The 14,037-nt window shown below is 43.0% G+C and overlaps 2 protein-coding genes across 7 annotated transcripts in view; both read left to right on the top strand.

The window, feature by feature from the left end:
• The window catches only part of LOC310688179 (uncharacterized protein), a gene marked incomplete at its 3' end in the record, with an annotated part of 317,822 nt that overhangs the window by 224,240 nt on the left and 79,545 nt on the right, over positions 1–14,037 (top strand). The gene's annotated exons all lie outside the window — the stretch shown is intronic.
• The window catches only part of SLC16A7 (solute carrier family 16 member 7), a 98,014-nt gene that overhangs the window by 29,190 nt on the left and 54,787 nt on the right, over positions 1–14,037 (top strand). The window contains exons 1-2 of one of the 6 annotated variants that reach the window (XM_083463626.1): positions 6,120–6,163; positions 6,861–6,932. The exons of 4 other annotated variants lie outside the window; for them this stretch is intronic. The gene's annotated coding sequence lies outside the window, so the exon portion shown is untranslated. Of the gene's footprint in view, positions 1–229; positions 366–6,119; positions 6,164–6,860; positions 6,933–14,037 lie in introns of those variants that run through there. One more of the 6 variants, XM_083463631.1, reaches the window with a different exon arrangement.

The following is a 14,037-nucleotide window of genomic DNA, read 5'->3' as shown; positions in this document are numbered from 1 at the left end:
TCAAAGCTTGTGGTGGCTGGAATGCCAAATGACTAAGAGCAATGCATTCAATGAGATTGCAATGGAAGTCTTTCCTAAAATGTTAGTAGAACTCCTTCCCTGCCAACGAGTTCAAGAGGAGCTTTCAGCAGGTTTATTAATTTCTATTTATAAACCTTGGAAACATTCTAGCACACTGTTCGCTCTCACTGAATAAAGGAGAGCTAAATAAATTGTACCCAGTCAGAAACTCGTGGTGTATTTCGGAACGCTTTATGTTGCCTTGCTATTACACAAAATTGGAAAAGTCCCATAACGCTGTTTCATAGATTGTGGGTACAGTAAGCCTTGGAAAATAGATGTTAGCAGAGAAGCTTATCCAACAGGTACGTGCCATTAATATGAGACTTGCCCTAAAAAGTACATTTCACAGTTGAAAAAAACAATGGTGTGCAGGAATTATGAAGATTGGGGCTAAGGTAAAGGTTGGTACTTAATGGGGTCAGCATTGCAATTTGCAGTTTTTGGTGTCAGAAATAAGGGAATGAAAAAGAATCTTCTGTTGTCTTTGTAACAAGAAAAGAAACAATATTATCTTGCTATTGAACTGTTTGTTGCTTGTTGATATGGGGTGGGGTGGGTATGGAGTTGTTCTACTCCAAGTAGACTCATTGAAATTAACGGAGTAATATCAGTAATGTCTATGAATTTCAATGGGCCTATTGTTTTGTGTGACATACTTAGTCTACTCTCATGAGGCATCCCAAACGAGCAGCTTTGGGGAGCTGTGTATGTTTGCACTCCTTCTTGGAGACACGACACATGAGTTGACAGTAGCCATGGGTCTATCTTTGGGTAATGACGGTGATCAACAAGCCCATGAAAAGATCTCCCAGGCCTTTAAGATGATGATTATGAGTGGAAATGTACATGATGGCAGCCAACCACTGTCTTCCAACCTAGTAAGATGGGATGGTTTCAGATGGAGGCCCTAGAAGGCCTAGACCCTTTGACTTTCTTCTAGCAACCCCAGTCCCAAACTACTTTTCTCCTGGTCTTTGAATGTTGGGGTCAGGTCGGGAGGGAAGGATGCCACAGTGGGAAGTAATGAGCAGATGAAGGTTCAACATGCTGCCTATCACTAGGATCCTGTTTTTTCAAGTGTTTGGTGGTGACCTGAGGACCAAACTACAGATAACACTAAAACTCATAGTTTGTCCCAGCTTGTTTTCAATTGATAAATGGTAACTGGGGGGACCCATTGCAGCGTGATTTTGGTGGTGGTGACAGGATCATCCTTTTACTTTCAGACACCATGGTCTATTTCTGAAGCTGTTATTTGCATCCACGGCAAAGCTACACTTGCTTCTATGGCAGCTTGACTTCTGGGTTCAGTAGCAGATTTGGAGGGGGTTTTTTTGGTTGGGGGAACCATGAAGGAAGGGTTTTTAAACTTTCTATCACAGGCCCGATCCTGTTTAACCCTCTCAATCCTGACAGTTGCTATTTAACGTCGTTTTAAAGCAAAATAAAAGAAACACACAAGGCCAACCTATTCAGTGTAGTGTGCAGTTTGGCTCTGAGTTTGCAGAAGCAAGCCTTCTGCCATCATGCATAGTCCTAGACAGGGTTGCGGGAATGGAAATGCCTGAGAGCTGACAGGCGAAACTTTAGAGTTTATAGGAAGCTGAGACTGATTGATGTGGGGGGAAAGCTGGAAAAGAGTAAAGTAACATTCTGAAAGTGTTAATAAAGTTATTAGGGTCCATTGTGCTGCATATTATCTAAAGCCAGGAGAATGGCAAAGAGAAATGCAGCCAGCTCTATGAATATGTATACTAAACATGACACACATACTAAGTAGAATCACAACAGACCACTTGATTGTATTATTTTGTGTAAATTTTGCCTCTCCCTCAGTTTTTGGTGTTAGGTCATCTGACTGGAAATTCAAGACTCATTAAATTCTCCAAGGCGGGCACTGTGACTTTCATTTGTCTGTGAGACACTTATTTTAATAATACAAAAGTCTAAGTAATGCCTCTGAAGTTAACAATGTTTCCCCTGTAAGTTATTTCTCATTCTGCAACATGTTGCTCCCTAATCCAGTGAATTTGTATAGGCCACTGAGCTCTGATCTGGACCCAGTTTCCCAGACTAAGGTGGGCTTCCCCATTGATTCCAGTGGGTGATGAAGGCCTATATGTACATATTTTTTAATGTAAGCAGATCAACCGTTTTGATTGGAATGACCGCCCCCCGTGTAGACGCGCACAGCCCCTGGATCTGGAGCGGCTCCATCAACACAGGCTTGGCTTCGCCTTCCCCCAGGTGGGATACCTGGAGGTCTCCGCCTACCTCAGTCAGTTGTCCAATCCCACCTGGGGGAAGCGTTGCCAAGGAGACCAGGCCAGGTAGGGGAGGGACTACCTGCCCACACAATAGAGGGAGGATCTTACCTGGGAATCCTCACTTGGCACATGCCACCTGAGAGCTGCATCCACATCTGGACTGGGATCTGCAGTCCACAGTCAATTTGTTTGGAGTTGTCCCAGTCATATAAGAATAGTAAAATACCAAAGAATGTAGGCTGTGGAATTTGCCTTCAAGTGCATACTAAGACTATGTGAAGTTTGATCATGTACATGTGCTGGGGCAGGGGGTTGCTGTAGAAAATGGCAAACCTTTGTCAAGTTCCCCATTCTTTCTCCTCTAGTTATGGAAATATGGAATACCATCATGATCTGCATTTCTCCTTACTTCCTCCATATCATTGACTTTTGTGGGGAGATGCAAGAAAGCTAATGATGTGGAACTCCTCGTGGAGTTCACATTCTTGGCAGTAACCTCACATTCATTGTCACGTTTAGTTTTGCCCTAAGTCTCACCGAAGTTCCCTGGGTGCATATTAATGTGCATCCAAGTGGCAGTTTCCATTAGGGCTGAAATGATGGGATCAGAAGGGTGTCAAAGGGATCAAATAGCATAGGGTTTTGGAGCTAAGATTCTCTTTGGGATTGGCTATCCATTCAACACTTTCTAGATCTTGGCCTAACATTCAGACCAACAATCAGGGGCTCATATTTGATTTCAAACCTAGGGAAAAAATCAAGATGAAAAGGGAAAAGATTAGAAGAAATATGAAAGAGAGGGAGATAGATAGATAGATAGAGAGAGAGAGAGAGAGAGGGAGAGAGAGAGCACACTATTGTTACAGTTCAAGTAGAGTTATGTTAAGGCTGTGTTTACACTAGCACGCCTATACCCTGATCTATAACTGACCTACACAATTTGCGGTATACCAGTTTGGTGCAGAGTGCATTCACAACCCAACAATGTGATTGTCACTGCAGGTAGGCGATACTTGGAGCGATTAGCATCTGAAGTGTCAGAAGAGATGTCAGCAGTGACTTATCCTTTGTTACATCTCTACAAGCTTATGTTGACCCATAGCAGCACTGGAGAAGAAGCTGTAGATGCTGTTAAAGGGGTAACAGTAGGAAATCCAACAACAGCAACAAAATACAGCATGCCATTCCCTTCAGAGGTTGACTAGCACAATGGCAAACAAATATTATAATGGTGTCTGTGATGCTACAGATAACAGAAGTGAACACCTCTGAGCAAAGTTATATAGCTTTTGTTTATTGTCCAATGACGGGGGAAATGAGGTAGCAAGTTACAACAAAGATGCCAGATAGAAGAGCTTAAAAGAACAACAGAAAGAGAGAGAACAGAGTTATTTAGAATGATAACTTAGAAGGAGTTTAATTAGAGAAGCAGCGAGAACAAGCACTTTTAACACAAGCATAGGATGTTGCAATGCAGTTTCCTCACGCCACAATGTCAAGCTGTGACCTGACAATAACCCAGAGGAGTGTGGAAGGAACTTTGGCAGTGGCTGCCTGTGTCCTTGTGAGTGTGACTGTGTCCTCCTGCTTGAAGGAGAGAGGCAGAGTGTCTGGCTGACGGGAATGTCTAGGGTGAAGGGTCAGATAATAGCAGACTGCGCAAATCATGAGGAAGGGTGCATGCCATGATAGGGGAGGCGGAGAAAATGTTTTCACCAGACACCTTGTTCAGTACAGCTGATATTTTAATGCTTGCTTGGCAGAGAAGTCAGCAATGAGCACAGAACTGACCAGACCAAGAAAACAAAGTCCGGTGTGTGTGTTCATCATAAACACAATTGCTTGGGACTAGAATGTCATGTTGGAGAACCTCCACCCACCCCCGACCCTAGTTTTTACCTGATTGCTTAAGGAAGAATGATGATCAAAATATTATTTATATTACGAATATTATAATAAAAGTAGTGTGGAAGAACACTAAGATCCGTTTGAAACTATGTGTTGTTGTTTTTTTTAAAAAGAGAAATGGACAACATTTAAAAGATACCCAAAGGGAGCAACTCTAACCTACCTTACCTGGGAGCAAGCCCCATTGAATTCCATATGATTTACTTCTGAGTAGAGATGGGAAACCCAAGTGTCTGTTAGTATATGGTATGATGGCAGATCACTAAAGAACACGTTCCATCCCCCCCCCGTCTTCTACCCCACCCTTTTTATTGCTCTTCACATGATTGACTTAACCTCAATATAGTTCAAACCTTTAGTAGTTTGAAATAAAATTATTTGTTCTGGATTTGGTGATATGGGAGGGAGCTTTATGTTGTAGGTATGAAATAAACAATAAAAGTTTATTTTATTTTTTCAAGAACAGCAGCTAGAACCTTAGAGCAAATATTTGCAAAGAGGGAGTTTACCAGAGGCAGGTCTCAAATACAGCCAATGCAATCATACAAATAAATCTACACAGTTTACTAGTGCACCAAAACTTTTTCAAAAAAGCAGTTATTACTGAAATAAAAGCCTGTTGCACATGTATACTTCTCTTATAACCCAATCCATATATATTTAGTCACTGAGTTAAATGGCACTTACTCCCAGGTAATAGGATTGCCTCCTTAGTCTCCTGTGGTGCAACAATAGTCTAATCAAAAGAAACCAACTCTCTCCCAGTTTACAAAATCTTTCCTTCCTATTCACCTGGAATCAAGTTTTTCTTACCATAGGACAGGCCTAGGCAAACTCAGCCCTCCAGATGTTTTGGGACTACAACTCCCATCATCCCTGGCCACTGGTCCTGTTAGCTAGGGATGATGGCAGTTGTAGTCCCAAAACATCTGGAGGGCCGAGTTTGCTATGCCTGCCATAGGAGATGTGGCAAATGCCATGTAGGGTAACTTGATTGTTTTGTTTCAAAAGGATTTAGACTAAGCTTTAGGATCACCTGATGCTGCCATGTTTGGCAGTGGAACAGACCTTGCAGGTCCAAAGAGGCGTCTTCCTCCAACTGTGACTAGTGGCCACAGGAGGCATTTCATCTTCACCAGGGTACACGTCTGCATATTACAATGCAGTCCCTTTAACTACCTAGTAGGCTTCCCCCATGATGGCAAAGGCACACCCACATCTCTCTCTGCAGGAATATCTAAAACTTCAGAAGGCTGTAGACCAGTGCTGGAGCAACACTCCTCGTTTCCTTCTGAGTCTAGCATCCAGCCCAATCCTGACTCTTGTTCTACAGAGAGCTCTCCGTGGTCCTGACCCCTAGCTGCCTGACCTCTGCCATGCCATACTATGTGCCCGATCACCCTTATATCTTCCGGCCAATTTTCTCAATTTGACAGGATGTATTGTGCATGTTGTTTGTTAATTGTTCAAATGAAGTACATTCACTGTTGCGTTGTCATCTGCTCCACCAAAAACAAGCGGAGGAAGTTGACCATTTGCCTATACCAGGATCTATTTATACAGTAGCAAAACATGTCCAGTGGAAATGTAACAAGCTTCTCTTGGCTCAGTTAACAAGCAAGGAGAGTTTCCAAGTGCATGAAGTCTTTGTTTTCCCCCAAGTCTTGAATAACAGCCAGTGGAATACTAAAGCAAAACGCCTACCATTAGCATGTAGAGTTTAGCCTTTGTCCAAAGGAAATGGAAAGTCACCTTTACCACCTGAATTAAGATTCAGTTGCTGTCCTGTGCATACATACATGTATCTGTTGATTTGCATGTTTTTCTTTGATTTCCATAAGGCTTATAGCACCATCTTAAGCATGTTCTTTTTCCTTTCAGAAGTAAACATGAATCCCACTGAATTTTAAGGATTTTACTCTCAGGTAGGCATGCATAGAAGTGTAGCCTTACACTCAGTTAAGTAGTATAGGGTTGCAGCCTTAGAGTTCAGTTGTAACACACAGAGTTAAGCACTGTTACAATGGCTCTTGTCTCTAAGTGACGGTATATACTGTCTCCACCTTAACCACCTAGAACTACAGTTCCCATTATCTTGCTGACTGGGGCTGATGGAAGTTGGAGTCCAACAACATCTGAATGGCCACATATTGCCTATCCCTGACCTTGTCTATAAATCCCTGACCTATAGAATATTGTCACTAAGCAGTTATCCACACCTAGCACCAAAAACTCAGGTGAGCTAAAGGAAGTTCTTCTTCTCAGTGTCTGTTTTGATTTAAGATTATTCTGGACTTCCAAGAAACCAGGACAACCTGGAAAAATACTGCAGAGCCAATCTAAGGATGTCTGATATACAGTACCTTGCTCATCTACATAACTCCCTGCTAGACCCTAATATTACTCCACCCTTTGCAGTGAAAGGTGTACTGGAGGGGGGAATCTCCTTTTCCTTCCCTCTCTGTCACTCCATTGTGCTTGATAACAGCTTTGGGGAGTAGGGAATAGTGACGAGAGATGTGTCTGGGGATTTTGAAAACATGAGTCAGGGGAGAATTTTGGAGCTTGTGAAGTACAAGTTTGGAAGTGGACTTCTGACAAGACACACTGTTTATTTCCCAGCTTGGCTTAGGAAAACTTCACTGGCATCTCTGCTTCCCTTACATGTGGCATCCTTCATTAGAATAATGGAAGGTAGGATTGAGCTTGTTCCTTGCTAAGTGACTAGACAGAATACTGTCTGAACATACTGCTTTGTATTTTTGGATCTACACGGGCAACAGTTGACTGTAGAAAAAAGGCTGGGAGTCCTGGCCAAATAGTGGCCCACATGCTTACTAAATGGCATACACAGAATTTGGGCAAATCCTAAATTGGTCGTATGGCAAGTCCATTGATCCGAATGCATCGTAAATGCATTTACAAGACTGGGTTGTCCATAGATAACTAGCACGGGTGACTCAAACAAGTATTCCTCAAACAAGTGGGAAAAACACACTGTTTTGTGAGTCATGGTGTCTTTAATTGCATATTATGCAAGATAGATTATATACTCAGCTTTAAATTGAGAAACAACAAGGATTAACATTTTATTGCATCAGATAAAATATTGCATTCAATTAAGAACCTAAGAAGAGCCTGCTGGGTCATGCCAATGGCTCACTTTGTGCAGCATCCTGTTGTCACAGTAGGCAACCAGATGCCCGTGGGAAACACAAGCCATACCTGATCACAGAGGTGCAGTACCGTATTTTTCACTCTATAAGACGCACCAAACCACAAGATGCACCTCGTTTTTGGAGGAAGAAAACAAGAAAAAAAATATTCTGAATCTCAGAAGCCAGAACAGCAAGAGGGATCGCTGTGCAGTGAAAGCAGCAATCCCTCTTGCTGTTCTGGCTTCTGGGATAGCTGCGCAGCCTGCATTCGCTCCATAAGATGCACACGCATTTCCCCTTACTTTTTAGGAGGGAAAAAGTGAGTCTTATAGAGCAAAAAATATGGTACTTTCTCTGTTTGTGAACCCTGGCAACTGATTTTCAGAAGCATTTGCTGCCTCTGTCCACTAAGGCAGAGCATAGCCATAATGGCTAGTTGTCATTGATCACCTATCCTCAGTGAATTTGGCTAAGCCTCTTTAAAGCTATTCAAGTTAGTGGCCATTGCTACCTCCTGCAGGAGCAAGTTCCATAGTTTATTTATATTCTATAGATTAAGCCAGGCTTCCTCAACCTCGACCCTCCAGATGTTTTTGGCCTACAACTCCCATGATCCCTAGCTAGCAGGACCAGTGGTCAGGGATGATGGGAATGGTAGTCTCAAAACATCTGGAGGGCTGAGGTTGAGGAAGCCTGGATTAAGCATACTATTATTCACAATGCGATTCTAAACATTTTATAAACAAGCCCCATTTTGTTCCATGGGACTTACTCCCATATATATAGGGTTGCAGTTGTACAGTGCAATCCTATATATGTTCACTCTGAATTAAGTCCAAAAGGCTTGCTCCCAGTCAAGCAATGTGCTTGATGCATCTTCCCATCTCTTCTGTTTCTCTGTGAAAGTTACTAAGATGAATGGCTTGCAAAGCAAAACAAAAGCTTGCCTGCTGGTTCATCTCTCTCCTTCCTGAAGCATCAAATGCCATTCCCATTTAAGCATTGCATTTGGCCCAAACGATCCCACGTTCTCTCCCTTCGAACTTGGCAGGGGATGATTTACATGAGCAGCATGTACGTAACATCTGGTTGGGAAGGGTAGCTGAATAACTTTGTGCAGTAGAGGCATGAAATGAAAATGGCAAGCTAGTGTACATAATTTGGGGCTCAAGGGCCCAGTTTTTTTCCTGAGCAAATCTGGCTAGGCAGATCTGACAAAAAAATAGTGCCAGCTTGAGACATGTTAATGTGGGCAAATATAATCAGCTCCCAATTTTAAGTTAGACTAATTCAAACAATGGGCAGATGCTGTTGGAAGACAGCAGAGTCATTTCCCATTTAATCAAACTATAGACTCGAACAGTACTTTACTAGCAATGACAGCCTTGCTCAGTGGTACACCTAAGCTTTAAAGGCAATTCAGGAGGTTCACTTATGGCACAGGCAGTAGATGCCAGGAGGTAAGAGAGGCACACTACTGAGCCATCTCAGCTTTCGAAAGGTAATTCTGAAAGGCCGTTCTTGTAGATCAAGGAGAGCAGCTAACTCTTCACAGTGAAAGAAACTTCACATATGAAAGATTAGGCTTAAAAAATAAGAGCAAGCAATCTCAGAAGGATATCTTAGAATGCCATCAAGGGATGGCAGCTGTGTTCCATTTTTAGGATATCAAGTTAACAAACATTATGCTTTCAACAGTAGTAAAATAATAATGCAGAAAGCACTATTTCCCTCCTCTAGATCCAGCATCTTACAGTACACATGGCTTTCTGCTCCTCCATGCAGGCAGGTTGTCATTTATCTTCTGATGTCTTCCTTTCCATAGCATAGATTCATTCATGGGTCTAGTCAGCACTATGTGCTGATTTATACAGCCACCTGCTGTTGAGTCTCTTTTAAATGATGGGAATAGGGATTCACCTTTTCCCACAATACATAGTAAGGCAGCATTGGGAACATCTGGCCTAGGGGCCTCATAAGGTCAGCTAGGCCTCCCAATTTGACCTTTGATATCATGCTTCTGTACCAGGCTGAGGGGAAGCGAGTTTTTCCTGTCTCTAACCTTTCTTCCTAAACCTCTTAGGAGGGTTGTTGGTAGGCTGCCTGCGTCATACCTTAAACAAATGATATCAAAAGTAAAGCCTTTCCCCTACTCATTCTGGTCAGCCATTCCCTCTTCCCTTACTAGGCAGTGTCAGTCCTCACCACAATATCTTTCTATATAACTTTTTTACAATGGGTGTACTTTGGTCAGACAGAGCAAAGCTCCAAACATTTCATCTAGCCCTCTTCAGTTTTCAGAGTGCCTCTGGTCTCACAGAGAGCTCAGAGACATTTGAGGGAGACCCATGCCCACTCTTTAAAATGCTTTCCTTTTTTGTCTCTCTCTCCCCCCCCCAAGCACTGTTGTCCATTGTGGTACCATCTTTTTTGGGAGAAAGGAAGGGACTGTGGGGTCTTAAGTCTGTGCCCAGTGGTCCGGACTTAACCACTGTGACCTCCAGGCAAAGAGAATCAATGTCTGGTTGCATGTGTAAATTGTGGCCTGGTGCCATTGCTCGGACTTTGTTCTGCCCAAACATCTGCTTCGTAAGAGAGGCAGTTTGGGATACTGGTTAGAACAGGAGCAGAGGAGGTATTCCAGATATGGTTGAACTCCAGCTCTGATTGTCTTCAGCCGTGGGATAGTCAGTGTGTGTCCTATCCTCTATCACAGGATTGCTAGGAAGAAGGGAGGAAGCTTTCCCTGCACTCCCAGGAGGAATAGGGCCACTGTAAAAAGAGAAAAATAAATATAAATTTAACACACACATGGACCTCATTACAAATCAACAAAATAAAACCAGACAGACTTCCTGTGGTGTTTCCTCCCCAGAAGTTAATACCGTCACTCAAGTGCATTTTAGAAAGAATCTCTTGAGTTGCTTCCTCTGTTATTTTGAAAAGCTGCAGCCTTGTACTGTAAGTCACTGCTGTGACTGAAGAAGAATGATATAATAAAGCAAGGACTGCATTTGTTCTGTGGGGTGGGGAAATGTGCAAGGCAAAAACCCCCCACAACAACACCACCTTTTTGATAGCTGGAACACGTAAGCTATACAGTTTGTGCTGAGGTGGGTGCATGTATTAGAATGGAAGCATTATGTGTTTGCATATCTTTGGAGAATGGAGTGAGCTTTGTGTTTTTAGCTACATTGGTGCCTCTGAAAGAGTGACAGCAGAACATGGAATGCAACACAGAACTCCTGATGCCACTGTAAAGTGGCACCTCACCAGAGGGCAGTCTGTAGTTTAGTGGCAAAGCATCTACTTTTAATGCAGAAGATTAATCCCCCCCCAAAAAATTCCAGGTAGGATGCTTGAAACCATGAAGAAGAGTTGCTAGTCAGTGTCCAACGGGGTGGGCCGCTTATGGCCTTCCAGAAGTTGTTGGATGGACTACAACTTCCATCCAAGCGACTTTTCTCTGTAAGATCCTTGGTGCCCCTAAATGCATAAGTTATTTAATCTTGTGTGCTGAAACTTGCCAACATCTGATGGAAACCAAAGCATGGCTCTCTACAATCAAGGCCTGGCTGAAAGCCCACTTTAGAACAACATCTAACTCCTTCTTAATCTCTATGCTTGAAGACCGCATCTCATCCAGATGGTATAGAGCAATTCAAGACAAAATCCATAGTTTGGGCATTGCTCTCAAGAGCCTTGAAGCATGTGACGAAAATCACATATTCCAATTAATCAAGCGACCACAAATGACAGCGCTTGTTACCTCATACTCCGAGATCTTGTTGTCCGGAGGCCTTAGGTATTACAACACCCTGTGGAACCTGTGTCAAATACCTAAAGGATTTACTACTCCCTTCCCATTGAAGAACCTTTATGCTCGCAAGATTAAATGTTTTCTCTTCTGCAGTGACTAAAGGCAGATTCTCACACACTCCATATCAAGCCCGTTTGTGTGGCTGCAACCAAGACGTACCAGATTCAATGGACCGCATTCTGTTAGACTGCCCTTTACATAGCAAACCTCGCCAACTGATGCTGAGTAAAATGTTGGATCTCCAGCCCACAACTCCGAGAAGAAATCAAATGAGGTTTCTCTTGGCAGATCGGGACAAAGATACCACTGCTCTAGTGGTATTTTACCCGAAAGGGTTCCCAATAAACCATCCCTTTGGGAAATAGACTGGGCGTAGCAGAACATCTAAGTGCACACGACCACAGTGTGACCCTATAACCCTAGACAGGTTCACCCTTGTCCTTTTAATCATCCCAGTGATTTGAAGCATTTTATATTGTGATGCCAATAAAGGTATTTGATTTGATTTGACTCCAGCTTCCATCAGCCCGGCCTATCTTGGCCCAGTGAGCAGGGTTGCTGGAAGTTATAATCAGCAACACCTGGAGGTTCATAGGTTACCCCACTCCTGGTGCAGATGATACTGGTTGACATGGGTCTGACTATGTATAAGGTAGATTCCTGTGTTCCATGGAAGTAGCCTTCACTGGGTCTGCTGAGCCCAGACTGGTGAAAAGAGACTCTGGATGTGTGGAGAGCAGCTTCATTTACAGCATGGGTGCACCTTTACACTGGACTGTTACATTCGAAGGATTTGAGAGGCAGGTGAATTTTGTCCCCTATCACATGCCTCTGCTTGTCTGACGCATTTTCTGAATCATGTGACCTCCCTCACTCAAAAAAGAGAAGGGCAAGCCAAGCCCTTATATGTATGCACCTTTTGTCATCTGTGACTTTCACAGGGAATCTTGCAGTGTCCTTTACAGTTGCTATAAAAATGTGTGTGTGTGCTGGAAACCCGAAGCTGTGTTTGTCACATGCTTTCAAGTAGGAAAGAAAATGTTCCTCTGCTTTCGCATAGTATCACATGACACACATCCTTTATCTGGATGTAACTGGCTGAGAGTGGTTCAGCCAGGTATTCAACTAACATACTTTTCTTCCTTGTTTTGTTTTTTTTAATTATGATTTAAATGGGGCCATTAGCTTACTTATTACAAGCAGTTACCCAAGTGTTTTGGATTTGATAACAGGAACTAACAGAGAGGCATGTGATAGTTTCCAAGGAAGAAAAAAAGAAACAAAGAAAGAAGAATCCAGCTATACTGCAGGTATCTTGCAATAATAAGTTTGAGCTGCTCCTGCAGTTTTGCCATTCAAATCCAATTGTGCCTTGGCCTTGGAGGCATTTTTCCTCTTAATATTGCCCTATGACATAATTTCAAAGTGAAATGCCATTCCCACGTCATACTTGGAAGAATTCCCTCCCTTAAGTTGTTTCGGTTTGTTAATGCAGAATTTTGGTGGTCTCGGTTCTTTTTACTGAGTTGCATCAAATATATGTGCCGAGGCACAAGAGAAACTGTACTTTCTCAAGTTTTGAATCTTTTCTCTCTTGCCTTCTTGGTCTCATTCCCATGTTTCTAGTGTGCGTTGGTGAGCTTTTGAATCAAAAACAACCCCTTTGTAATCTTCCCATGCAAAAGTGAATTTTCCAACTTTTTTTTTAAAAGGCACACAACATTAATAATGTTTCAAAAGCTATACTTCTGCTTTCTGCTCAATTTCACAGATCATCTAGTTTCAATACAAAACTAAATTTTACAATTAGGATGCTTTTTAAAAAGTATACTGAAACTAGCCACATTTATTCTAAACCGGGGGGGGGGGGGGGGACTTGTGGGGCCCTGATCTGGAATATGCTCTCTCTGATCCAGATCAGGGGCCTATGCCAGTTTCCTGACCAAGTAGGAGAAGGGTGAAATTTTGGGTAGGAGACAAGGGCTGGTTCCCAATCTAGATCGGAGCTGTGTGACTTCTTTTTCCCCCCACATAAAAAGCATGCCTAAATAGTCTATTTTAAATAAACAATTCTGCTTCTCATAGGGTAGTTTGGCCCTCATGCCAGCCGTTCCAGGGCACGGATTTCCTGGCAATCACCTTCTCTTTCTCTTACGTTGTTGATGACACATATAGAAGGATACTCAACCCCAAGCACACCTTCTTGCCCCAGTGATTGAGGGGGTCTGGGCCACGCAATGTGTGGATGCCATGTGTGCAGGCCACGGGGCATGCTGACATCATGTGCACACGCTGCGCGATGTGCTGACATGTCGTGACAAGTTTGGGAGACATCTTGCAACCTTCTGAAAAGTGTGTTGTTGTGTCCGACTCTTCGTGACCCCATGGACCAGAGCACGCCAGGCACTCCTGTCTTCCACTGCCTCCTGCAGTTTGGTCAAACTCATGCTGGTAGCTTCGAGAACACTGTCCAACCACCTCGTCCTCTGGCGTCCCCTTCTCCTTGTGCTCTCCATCTTTCCCAACATCAGGGTCTTTTCCAAGGAGTCTTCTCTTCTCATGAGGTGGCCAAAGTATTGCAGCCTCAGCTTCAGGATCTGTCCTTCCAGTGAGCACTCAGGGCTGATTTTGCCCTTTATGACGTTCCCTCCAAGTAGATAAATTGAACCTATCTCTATTGCTGTTGCTTCTTTCTCTTCTTCTTCGGTACTGATAAGAGTGTTGAAGGCACACATTTTCTTTAAAGGAGGGTTATGCAGGAATAAACTAACAAGAAAACATTTTTTTTTATGGAAAAGCCTGTGAAATTGCATCTCATGCA

The sequence above is a fragment of the Podarcis liolepis genome, assembly GCF_965112155.1.
Source record: "Podarcis liolepis genome assembly, chromosome: 10".
In the NCBI taxonomy this organism is placed as follows: domain Eukaryota; kingdom Metazoa; phylum Chordata; class Lepidosauria; order Squamata; family Lacertidae; genus Podarcis; species Podarcis liolepis.
The sequence above is the reverse complement of the archived record's forward strand: the minus strand, read 5'-3'. Positions and strand labels throughout refer to the sequence as shown.